A 12,401-nucleotide genomic window follows, 5' to 3' on the forward strand; every position below is an offset into this window, starting at 1 on the left:
GTGTGTTTGTCAGAACCAACATGATTTGGAGTAGTCCAACCTGAGACTTCCGCTCCAGGTATTCCTCTTCTGTTCCCATGCTGGCGACAACTTGTTTAAAAAATGGTGCCAACATTTTGTGGCTGATCTTTCAGCGAGGGACCTGACTGGGCTCAGCTCCACGCGGTATGGCTCGTTTGTATTGTGTGCGTGTTTGTGTACTGAGGAATATGTAACTTGGATCCAGAAGAAAGTCACTTTACATTTCTTCTTGTTGGGGGCTTTCATCAATGGTACTGTAAGTGTTTCTTGGTGTAGCGTCATCCCCAGGCTATACAGCGCATATAAGCCTGGGATATCAACCATTCAAAATTGGTCTTAGTGGGAGTGACCTTTGAATTCTATAGGAGTGACCATACTGATTAAAGTATTTGTCATCATCACTAATTAACACAGTCAGAAAGCCATAATTATTGCCTAACCCCGCCCATTTCCACAATTTCTCTTCTTAAAATGTGATTTTAAACCTAACCCTAACTAATAAAGGCCAAGTTTGATGGTCCACACGCACATTTGGGAGGAAGTGGGAACGATATTAGCTGTAATGTGACTAACATGACATCACTTTAGGTTGTATGCCATCCTTCAACACATGTCACCTTTTTTAAAGCACATGTTTATATCATATTAGACATAGTAGGTTATGTCACATTTGACATGGGTGATTATGTCACAGTTATGCCACATTTATGAGCCCTTTATAAAGAATGACAATACAGTTCTAGATGCTTTATAACACATTTATGTAGTGCTTATGAAGGCTTTATGGAGCCTTTACGAGCTGAACATAATTTAACACAGGACACAGGATGGCAGGCAACAGTTGGACAGCGCACAAACCCCAACTGGCACATCATGAGGAGAGGGAGGATGATGGCGAGCAGTTATGGAGCAGTGGTTCGGGCCAAGCACTTTGGGGTCCTCAGATCACAGTCGTTAGATGGGGTGTTGTCTGTAAAGTGGGGCACAGATAACAAAGAGGAGGACATCAAGGCGTTCAAATGGCTACAGGGATGGATGTGCAGGAGTCAGGGCTTTGGGTCAGAGATCCTGGGTGCCTCACTGGATGGTCTGTTGGGAACCACAGCAGTGGTGGAGGTCAAGTGTCCCTATGGTTCAAGGGACCTTATCATTGAAGAGGCAGTGAAGTCGAATAATTTCTATATTGAGGGAGAGTCTTACAGCCTCTGAATGACCATCCTGACCAGCACCAGGTCCGAGGTCAGCTCTGCATCACTGGAAGTGACACCTGCTTCTTCATTGTGTGGACCACCAAAGCCTCCATCAGCATCCCCATTCAGTGTGATGACCTCTGACAGAGTCATGTTGCTGCTCCTGTCAGTACGTTTTCAAAGAAGCCAATGGTCCAACAATATTCCACACAGTTCATACACACACACTAGTTTCCCAGAATAGGTTATATTACTCATAGCAGCCAACTAAAGTTAAGTACTTAACTTTATCACGGGCACAGTGGGAATTCATATCTGTGATGTTCAAATTACCCCCTGTGTCTTACTTACTGAAAGCCCCAATTAAATCTGCCTGTACCTGACATTGTTGAAAAACAAGTGAACAATGAATAAATACCATACACAAACAATAGGCTCCTAGAATAGGTTATATTACTAAAGTTCTGCTCAAAGCAACCAACTTAAGTAATGTAGCTAACGTAAGTTTAATCACAAAGGCTGATCTGAGTGCATCTTCTCAGTTTTGTTCAGTAGTAATTCACATTGCATTTTATCATGGGCTCAGTGGGAATTTATATCTGTGATGTTTAAATTATGTCTTCCCCCCATAGTGAGAGAGTGAGAGAGTACATCACTTCCAGCAGATCTCCTTGCTGAGGGTGTCGTCGATCATGAGCTGCTTCTTGTGGGGTGAGCCTGATATTCCTCATGTCACGCCTCATGTCCAAAACATGGGGAAAAGGGGACATAAAGTAAATGTTGATGCATCTAAACATGCAATGTTTTACACAATATTGTTTCACATTTGAACCGTCCACAGGCTCGATGTGCTGTAGTCACCCCAAATGGAAACTCCCGCTCGGATCACACTGGCACAGGATGTCCATGCACCGGATGGTCTGAAGGATGCATTCCTGTTGGACAAAGAGACATTTAGTCAGTAGTAGGTGTTTCTCAATTCTGTATCACAATGTGACAACTGGTCCCTCAACACCCACTCTTAAGTCATTAGAAACATACACAAACATGACAAAAATCCTGCGCAGATACAGTATATCTACAAATTCATTGTTGTAACACATTTGATGAGTTTACTTACCTGTCCAGCTACAGGCTCGAGCTGCTTCCTCTTCTGCCATGGTGAATTTCTACAATCAGGTCATAAATCTGTGGTATGCAGTGTTTGTAAAGTCTAAATTTCACTGCTGTGTCAGGCTAGTTTGGCCCATTTTCTACTAGACCAATCGGAAAAGTACTCACCTCGGGCTAGCTTAATTTCCATCAGTTGATGACATTTCTAACTACCATGTCATATGCGTAGTCATGCACAACAGATGCAGTCGTGGAACACATTTCTGTGTTTTGTAGGGGGAAAACATTGAGCGCACAAGTCCTTTGTGAGCTAGTTGCCAAATTTAGAAAATGTAGCTAACTAGCCAACCAAGGTGCCTAACTAGATCGCCAACCAGGCAATATTTAGCTAGCTACCTAGTTAAGATTAGCTCTCCGTTCATGTAGTGAGACTTTTCAAAGTGTTGACATGCTAGCTAAGCAACTACCCTTGCCATGGTGCCGGCCTAACATTAGGTAGCAAGTCTGAATACACAAACAGTGCGTTAACGTTAACTAGCCAATGTTAGCTATATATCCCTTCCTTGGTGGGCTAACACTAGAATGTCACCATGTGAAAAAGTATGACTAAACAAACCATGAGCTAACGTAACTAGCAGGCTTGCTCACTGAAGACTTGTCAATTGAAAGGTCAAAACTGTCATTATGCTAGCCTATGCGGGTTTTCTTTTTACTTGTACAACACATCTAACCTTCTTTACATGTCAATACAGTCGGTGGTTATCTAGCTAATTTTCACTTAGCTGACAACAGATATTTGACCTAACCACAATAGCTTGTTAGCAGCTAGCCAAAAGCTCTTATCTTATCACACGGCTACAGCGACGCCTGTCGATTACAGAGGTCAGAAAACGATAAAATGTAATTATGTGTGCTTAACGGAGTAGTGGTTAAAATCCAGTGCAGAGCACAGAACCATCCTGGTGTAACGATCGTCTGTGGTGGAAGAAGGTTAGGGCAAAAGCGAAGCATGGTAAGTGTTCATGTTTTTTAATAAAGTAATGAACACTGAACAAAGCAATAAACGTGAAGTAATCAAACCGAAACAGTCCCGTGTGGCACCAACACTAACATGGAAAATAAACCCCCCACAACTCAAAGTGAAACCAGGCTACCTAAGTATGATTCTCAATCAGGGACAACGATTGACAGCTGCCTCTGATTGAGAACCATACCAGGCCGAACACAGAAAATCCCAAATTATAGAAAAAAGAACATAGACAACCCACCCAACTCACGCCCTGACCATACTAAAACAAAGACATAATAAAATAACTAAGGTCAGAACGTGACACCTTGCTTCTGATCAATGGCGAGACCTAAGGTTCGCTAGTTTGTTATGAAGGCCAGAGGGTAATACATTTAAAAATAAATATATATATATAAAAAAAAAAATCATTTTATGGTATTATTACTCATAATAATAGCGTTTTTGTGTTTTTAACCTCTCTAGCGTCCTACCTCGAGACAGCCAGCGAAATTGCAGGGCACCAAATTCAAAACAACAGAAATCCCATAACTAAAATTCCTCAAACATACAAGTATTATCCACCATTTTAAAGATAAACTTCTTGTAAATCCAACCGCAGTATCCGATTTCAAAAAGGATTTACTGCGAAAGACCACCAAACGATTATGTTAGGTCAGTACCTAGACACAAAAAGCAGAAATAGAGATAAAATGAATCACTAACCTTTCATGATTTTCATCAGATGGCACTCATAGGACTTCATGTTACACAATACATGTATGTTTTGTTCGATAAAGTTCATATTTATATCAAAACATTTCATTTTACATTGGCGCGTTATGGTCAGAAATGCATTGTCTCAAACAAACATCCGGTGTAGTACAGAGAGCCATATCAAATAACAGAACTAAACGATACAAGTGTTAAGCATGGAATTATAGATACACTTCTCCTTAATGCAACCGCTGAGTCAGATTTAAAAAATGCTTTATTGCGAAAGGACACCAAACGATTATGTTAGGTCAGTACCTAGTCACAGAAAAACACAGCCATTTTTCCAGCCAAAGAGAGATTTCACAAAAGTCAGAAATAGCAAAAATGAATCACTAACCTTTGATGATCTTCATCTGGTGGCACTCCCAGGTCTTCATGTTAGACAATACATGTTTGTTTAGTTCGATAATGTCACTCTTTATGAGCAAAAACCTCATTTTTGTTTGCGTGTTTTGTCCAGTAATCCGAATGCAGAAGGCATTAATTCCAGACTAAAAGTTTTTTTAAAGTACAACAAAAGTTAGTAGAAACATGCCAAATGATGTTTAAAATCAATCCTCCGGTTGTTTTTGTCATAAATAATCAATCATATTTCAACCGGACAGAAGCTTCGTCAATAGGAAAGGAGAAACAAGAAAGGTGCGTTCACAATCAGGGCCCATGGCTGATGAATGGACATTTCCACTGATCACTGATTGAAAGTGCTATATCTCCCTCATTTTTCAGAGTTAAAGCCTGAAACAATGCCTAAAGACGGGTCACATGTTGAGGAAGCCATGGAGTGAACTGGGTCCTAAGTCTATCGTGGATAGACTTTCAATGGAAAAACAGCCTTTCAAAATAATAGTACTTCCTGGTTGGATTTTCCTCAGGTTTTTGCCTGCCATATCAGTTCCGTTATACTCACAGACATTATTTTAACAGTTTTAGAAACTTCAGAGTGTTATCTATCCAAATCCAATTATATGCCTATCCTATCTTCTGGGACTGAGTAGCAGGCAGTTTAATTTGGGCATGCTTTTCATCTAAAATTCCGAATGCTGCCCCATACCCCGAATGATGTTAATATTGTGAAAAAATGCAGTAAATGAGCTTCAACTTCTCAAAAATGCCTGCCATATCAAAGGTTTAGCTGAACTGACGCCACTAAGTATCAGAATGGGTGATTAATAATACACTGGTCTTAAATAAATCCAAAACGAAAAGCATTCTATTTGGTTCAAAACATTCTCAATAGACCTAAACCTCAACTGGAGTTGTACATAAAGGGTGTGACCAATGAACAAGTTGAATAAGCCAAACTCCAACATACAGGGCCTTCAGAAAGTTTTCACACCAATTGACTTTTTCCACATTTTCATGTGTTACAGTCTGAATTTAAAATGGCCTACACACAATTAGGGCTGTGGTGGTCATAAAATTTTGTCAGCCGGTGATTGTCAAGCAAATAACTGTCAGTCTCACTGTAATTGAGTAGTATGATGGCACCAAAAGATAGGGAAGCCGTGCTTCTAGCTCCCAAGCAACTTTGCAGTATTTCGTTTTTTAAAACAATTTTTTACATTGTTAGGCCAGAATTGTTTTTGTGTTATTACATAGAACCGTAAATATCTTTTGAATATCAGAGCGGTGGTAACTCACCAGCATTACCAACATTACTACCAGGAATACGACATTCCAAAATGGAATCCTTTGTTCGTACCCCCCAGGGCAATTTAACTGATTCAAGAGGCTATTCCAAAACACCTCCGGGGGAGAAGAGGTATTCGGAGTGGACCCCTAGTCCGACTCAGGAGGCACGCACACCACCCACCGCTTCCGAGTATATTATTTGCTAATGTTCAGTCTCTGGATAATAAAGTTGACGAGCTCAGTTGAGGATCTCCTTCCAGAGAGACATCAGGGAAAGTAACATATTCTGTTTCACGGAAACATTGCTTCCTCGGGATATGCTGTCTGAGTCCATACAGCCAGCTGCGTTCTCAGTATATCGTGCAGACAGGAATAAAGAACTCTCCGGGAAGAAGAAAAGAAGGGGTGTATGTTTCATGATCAACTACTCATGGTGTGATTGTGATAACATACAGAAACGCAAGTCCTTTTGTTCACCCAAACTAGAATACTTCACAATCAAACGTCTACATATTAACTCCAAAGAGAATTATCTTCTGTTATAGTCACAGCCATGTATATTCCCCCTCAAGACGATACTACGGCGGCCCTCAAAAAACTACCTGCCCTCCAGGACACCTACAGCACCCGATGTCAGAGGAAGGACAAAAAGATAATGAAGGACAACAACCACCCGAGCCACTGCCTGTTCACGCCGTTATTATCCAGAAGGCGAGGTCAGTACAGGTGCATCAAAGCTGGGATCGAGAGACTGAAAAACAGCTTCTATCTCGAGGCCATCAGACCGTTAAATAGCCATCACTAGCACCTTAGAGGCTGCTGCCCTATATTTATAGACTTGCAATCACAGGCCACTTTAATAATTACATGTTTTGCATTACTCATCTCATATGTTTATACTGCCATCCATTCTATTCTACTGTATCTTAGCCTACACTGCTCTGACATTGCTCGTCCAAATATTTATATATTTTTTAATTCCATTCCTTTACTTTAAATGTAGGTGTATTGTTATGAAATTGTTAGATATTACTGCACTGTTGGAGCTAGAAACACAAGCATTTCACTACACCTGCAATAACATCTGCTAAACATATGTATGTGACCAATATAATTTGATTTGACCTGCTAATGGATATAAACACATCTCCTGGCTTCTACGCATAGCTAACAAGCCACTGATGCAGATCTTTGCAACACCTACATTTTAAAAAGTCCAAATAAATCTATATAATATAGCCTACACCATCACAATAAATCCATTATTTATTTTAGACATGGTCTAAAGAAACAGGATATGAAGAAAATGTAGTCTATTTCAGAAGAACAGAATAGCATACACTGAGCTGTCCTTATGTTAGGCCCTGATATGGCTATGCCATATGTGGGCTACACTAGTTAATTTAGCAGACAAGTTACGCTTAGAATTATGTGGCATTGTTTTAAACTATTGTATAGTATACATTAGGGATGCACGATATATCGGTCAGCATATCAGAATCGGACCATATTGGGTGAAAATGCCAACATCTTGCAAAAACGATGTCAAAGCTGATGTGCATACCTATATAACATAAGTAGATTATGTAATGACGGCACAGAAAATACAGCTCTAAACAGAACAAAAGCAGAAAAATAGTTAGCAAGTTCAAGTCGAGCAGTCATTTGAAAGAGTAAGGAAATTTCAGCGAGACAACTCAAAGGTGAAATCCATTAACGCCAAGATAATGGCATTCATTGCCCTTGACAATCAACTGTGCTGTGATGATGTTGGCTTTCACCAACTGGTCGAGCCCTGGTACACACTATTTTTCAGATGTTTCCCTACCGGAGTTACACGGTATTGTTGAAACTCACATCCTTGAGCTTCACGACATTTGGACCAGCGATGTCAGCCCCATGAGCATTTTGATTCTCACAGCACATTGGGTCGATGAGAATTTTGTACTGAGGAAAGCCGTATTGCATGCTAAAGAATGTGCTGGTTCTCATACCGCTGCTGCCATTTCAATGGCATTTGAGAACATGTTTGAAACTTGGAAACATGAACACTTCTAGCTCCAATCGAACAACTGACTCGAGAAATGAGCTCAACTGCGTCTGCAGCAGATGTGATACCCTCTGTCATGGCATTGAAATGCCTGTTCAACAAAACTCCAGACAGATCGATGGGTTAAAACTTACAAAGTACTCGAGGCTGTGAACAAGCAATTCATTGGCATTCTCTCTGAGCCTCTTTACAGTGTCACGACCATGCTCGATGATAGGTACAAGGACTGCTACTTCGATGCAGACAAGAAAAAGGGTTTACGTGAAATGTTACATACACAGCTGGACAAGATGGAAACGAACACAGTGACAGTGCGCACCGAGGAAGTGAGGCCATGGACAGACAGAGCTGAAACTTCACTGCTTGACATGCATGATGGAATCCTGGTTGAGAATGAAACGACTGAACAAATTAACAATGAAACAGCACAGCAAGTAAGTGAAAAAAATAGGTTAGTTTATGTTTTACTGGTAATGGAGACATCTGTAAATGCCAACATAAAAACTTTTTGGTCAGTGTGGTGTGGTGTGTGTGTGAGTGTGTGTGTGCGTAACCTTTATTTAACTAGGCAAATCAGTTAAGAACAAATTCTTATTTACAATGACAAACCCGGGTGACGCTGGGCCACTTTTACGCTGCCGATTGGGACTCCCAATCATGGTCGGATGTGATACAGCTTGGATTCGAACCAGGAACTGTAGTGACGTCTCTTGCACTGAGATGCAGTGTCTTAGACAGCTGCGTCCGTGTGTGTGTGTGTGTGTGTGTGTGTGTGTGTGTGTGTGTGTGTGTGTGTGTGTGTGTGTGTGTGTGTGTGTGTGTGTGTGTGTGTGTGTTAACTATTTAACTGTACTAGAATGCTTAAAAGACTGCAAAAAAATGAAATATCGGTTATCGGTATTGGTATTGGTTATTTTGGCAAGGAAAGTATTGGATATCGTTATAGGCCAAAAATAGAATATCGGTGCATCCCTAGTATGAATAATATATAATTGAGCATAAAACAGAAAGGATATTTTCTCCAAACAATTTCCAAAGGAGTGCGCACATGAGGGTGTTGAGCAGTTAACAAAGAAACAGGTACTACTATATGCTTTATTTAGAGTTATTTATGTAACTTTAGTTGTATATCAAATATATGTTTTGATTTAAAGGTTCCATGATACGACTCCAATGATGATTTGAAAAACAGTTGCATGAAAGGCACGAGTTCTGCTTAGTTTTTTTGCGTAGGCTGTAGACACTTCAGCACTCTCTCATTCACAATTTGACAAGCACTTGATAATGCCTTGAATTTCCCGGCTGCATCTACTGTTTGAGTGGCCGTAATGTCCTTGCCTTTTGCGGCCAGTGGCCGTTGTGCCCTTGGGCTGAATATGATAATTATAATTCCCTTCTCCCGACTGTGTGCCGAAGCACCCCACACTCACATGGCTTTCCATCATGCACGCCTCCTAATCAAATTCCGAGGTGCATATTGAAGACATTGGAAGAACATTCCACATTTACTTTTCGTCAGCCAGGAAGATGATTAGATCTAACGAACCGCAAAAGCCCTAGCTCATGTCAATCTATCATCTACAAAAGTTGACCTATGCTATACTGTGTGAGAAATAAATATTCCGAACATAGTCCGGAACAGTTGTGGGATGCGATAGTGTCACGTTCTGACCTTTATTTCCTTTGTTTTGTCATTATTTAGTATGGTCAGGGCGTGAGTTGGGTGGGCAGTCTATGTTTGTTTTTCTATGTTTTGGGGTATTTCTATGTTTCGGCCTAGTATGGTTCTCAATCAGAGGGAGGTGTCATTAGTTGTCTCTGATTGAGAATCATACTTAGGTAGCCTGGGTTTCACTGTGTGTTTGTGGGTGTTTGTTCCTGTCTCTGTGTTTTGCACCAGATAGGGCTGTTTTTGGTTTTCCATGTTTATTGTTTTGTAGTGTTCATGTTTATCTGTTTTTATTAATCATGAATCAATATAACCACGCTGCGTTTTGGTCCTCCTCTACTTCACCACAGGAAAACCCTTACAGAATCACCCACCACAACAGGACCGAGCGGCGTGGTAACGGGCAACAGCAGGAGAAGCAACAGAGGCAGCAGCAGCAGCAGTGGGAGAGGCTGCACTATTTGGAGGAATGGACATGGGAGGAAGAATTGGAAGGTAAAGGACCCTGGGCACAGCCTGGAGAATATCGCCGCCCCAAAGAAGAGCTGGCGGCGAAGAAGGCGGAGAAGCGCTGGTATGAGGAAGCAGCACGGCGGCGTGGATAGAAGCTCGAGAGTCAGCCCCAAATATTTCTTGTGGGAGGCACACAGGAAGTGTGGTCAAGCCAGGTAGGAGACCTGCGCCAACTTCCTGTGCTTACCGGGGGGCTGGAGAGACCGGGCAGGCACCGTGTTATGCTGCGGGTGCATAGCCCGGTGCGGTACATTCCAGCTCCGCGTATCGGCCGGGCTAGAGTGGGCATCGAGCCAAGTGCCATGAAGCCGGCTCTACGCATCTGGTCTCCAGTGCGTCTCCTTGGGCCGGCTTACATGGCACCAGCCTTGCGCACGGTGTCCCTGGTTCGCCTGCATAGCCCAGTGCGGGCTATTCCACCTCGCCGCACTGGCAGGGCGACCGGGACCATTCAACCGGGTAAGGTTGGGCAGGCTCGGTGCTCAAGAGCTCCAGTGCGCCTGCACGGTCCGGTCTATCCGTCACCACCTCCACGCACCAGCCCTCCAGTGGCAGCCTGTCCGGCGCTGCTGACGGAGTCTCCAGCCTGTCCGGCGCTGCTGCCGGAGTCTCCCGCCTGTCCGGCGCTGCTGCCGGAGTCTGAGGCGCCAGAGCCCCTGCCCCTCTGTCCCGAGCTTCTGCCCCTCTGTCCCGAGCTGCCCCTCTGTCCAGTGGGGTCATTGAGAGGGGTGGCCATGGTTAGAAAGCCACGGAGGCGGACAATAAAGCGGACTAAGACAATGGTGAAGTGGGGTCCGCGTTTCGCGCCAGAGCCGCCACCGCGGACAGACCCCCACCCAGACCCTCCCCTATAGGTTAAGGTTTTGCGGCCGGAGTCCGCACCTTTGGGGGGGGGGGGGTTACTGTCACGTTCTGACCTTTATTTCCTTTGTTTTGTCATTATTTAGTCTGGTCAGGGCGTGAGTTGGGTGGGCAGTCTGTTTGTTTTTCTATGTTTTGGGGTATTTCTATGTTTCGGCCTAATATGGTTCTCAATCAGAGGCAGGTGTCATTAGTTGTCTCTGATTGAGAATCATACTTAGGTAGCCTGGGTTTCACTGTGTGTTTGTGGGTGTTTGTTCCTGTCTCTGTGTTTTGCACCAGATAGGGCTGTTTTTGGTTTTCCATGTTTATTGTTTTGTAGTGTTCATGTTTATCTGTTTTTATTAAACATTAATCAATATAACCACGCTGCGTTTTGGTCCTCCTCTACTTCACCACAGGAAAACCCTTACAGATAGATCCCAAATTAATACAACCACTAGCATAAAAAACTGTTTTAAGCAATGAGCCTGACGCAACAGATCAGAATGTTTAGTTTAAAATGTTGATAAACTATTAGGCTATTTACCGTGACTAAACGGTCACATATGACTGCCATCATGACTCGTGACTACTGGTGTTGTGGCAATATGGTCACCGTAAACACAGCCTTACACACAATACTCCATAATGTCAAAATGGAATTATGTTTTAGAATTTTTTGCAAATTCATAAAAAATTAAAAGCTGAAATGTCTTGAGCCAATAAGTATTCAATCCCTTTGTTATGGAAAGTCTAAATACACCCAGGAGTCTAAACGGGCTTAACAAGTCACATAAGTTGCATGGACTCACTCCTTGTGTATTAATCAAGTTTAACATGATCAGCAAGGTTTTCCAATGCCTCGCAAAGGGCACATATTGGCAGATATGTAAAATAATAATTAAAAAAGCAGAGATTGAGTATCCTTTTGAGCATGGTGAAGTTATTAATTAACCTTTGGGTGGTATATCAGTACATCCAGTCACTACAAAGATACACACGTCCTTCCTAACTCATTTGCTGGAGAGGAAGGAGACTGCTCAGGGATTTCACCATGAGGCCAATGGTGACTTTAAAAACAATTACAGAGTTCATTGGGAGTGATAGGACAAAACCTGTGATGGATCAACCACATTGTAGTTACTCCACAATACTAACCACATTGACAGAGTGAAAAGAAGGAAGCCTGTACAGAATACAAACATTCCAAAACATGCATCCTCTTAGCAACAAGGCACTAAATTAATACTTTAAAAAATGTGGCAAAGCAATAAACTTTTTGTCTTGTATACAAAGTGTTATCTTTGAGACAAATCCAATACAACACATTGCTGAGTACAACTCTCCATATTTTCAAGTATAGTGGTGGCTGCATCATGTTATGGGTATGCTTGTAATCGTTAAGGACTGGGGAGTTTTCCAGATAAAAAAAAGAAATGGAATGGAGCTAAGCACAGGAAAAATTCTAGAGAAAAACCTGGTTCAGTCTATTTTTTCACCTGGCACTGGGATATGAATTCTCTTTTCAACAGGACAACAACGTAAAACACAATGACAAATCTACAGTGGAGTTGCTTACCAAGAAGA

Source organism: Oncorhynchus nerka, linkage group LG28 (assembly GCF_034236695.1).
Source record: "Oncorhynchus nerka isolate Pitt River linkage group LG28, Oner_Uvic_2.0, whole genome shotgun sequence".
Taxonomy (NCBI): domain Eukaryota; kingdom Metazoa; phylum Chordata; class Actinopteri; order Salmoniformes; family Salmonidae; genus Oncorhynchus; species Oncorhynchus nerka.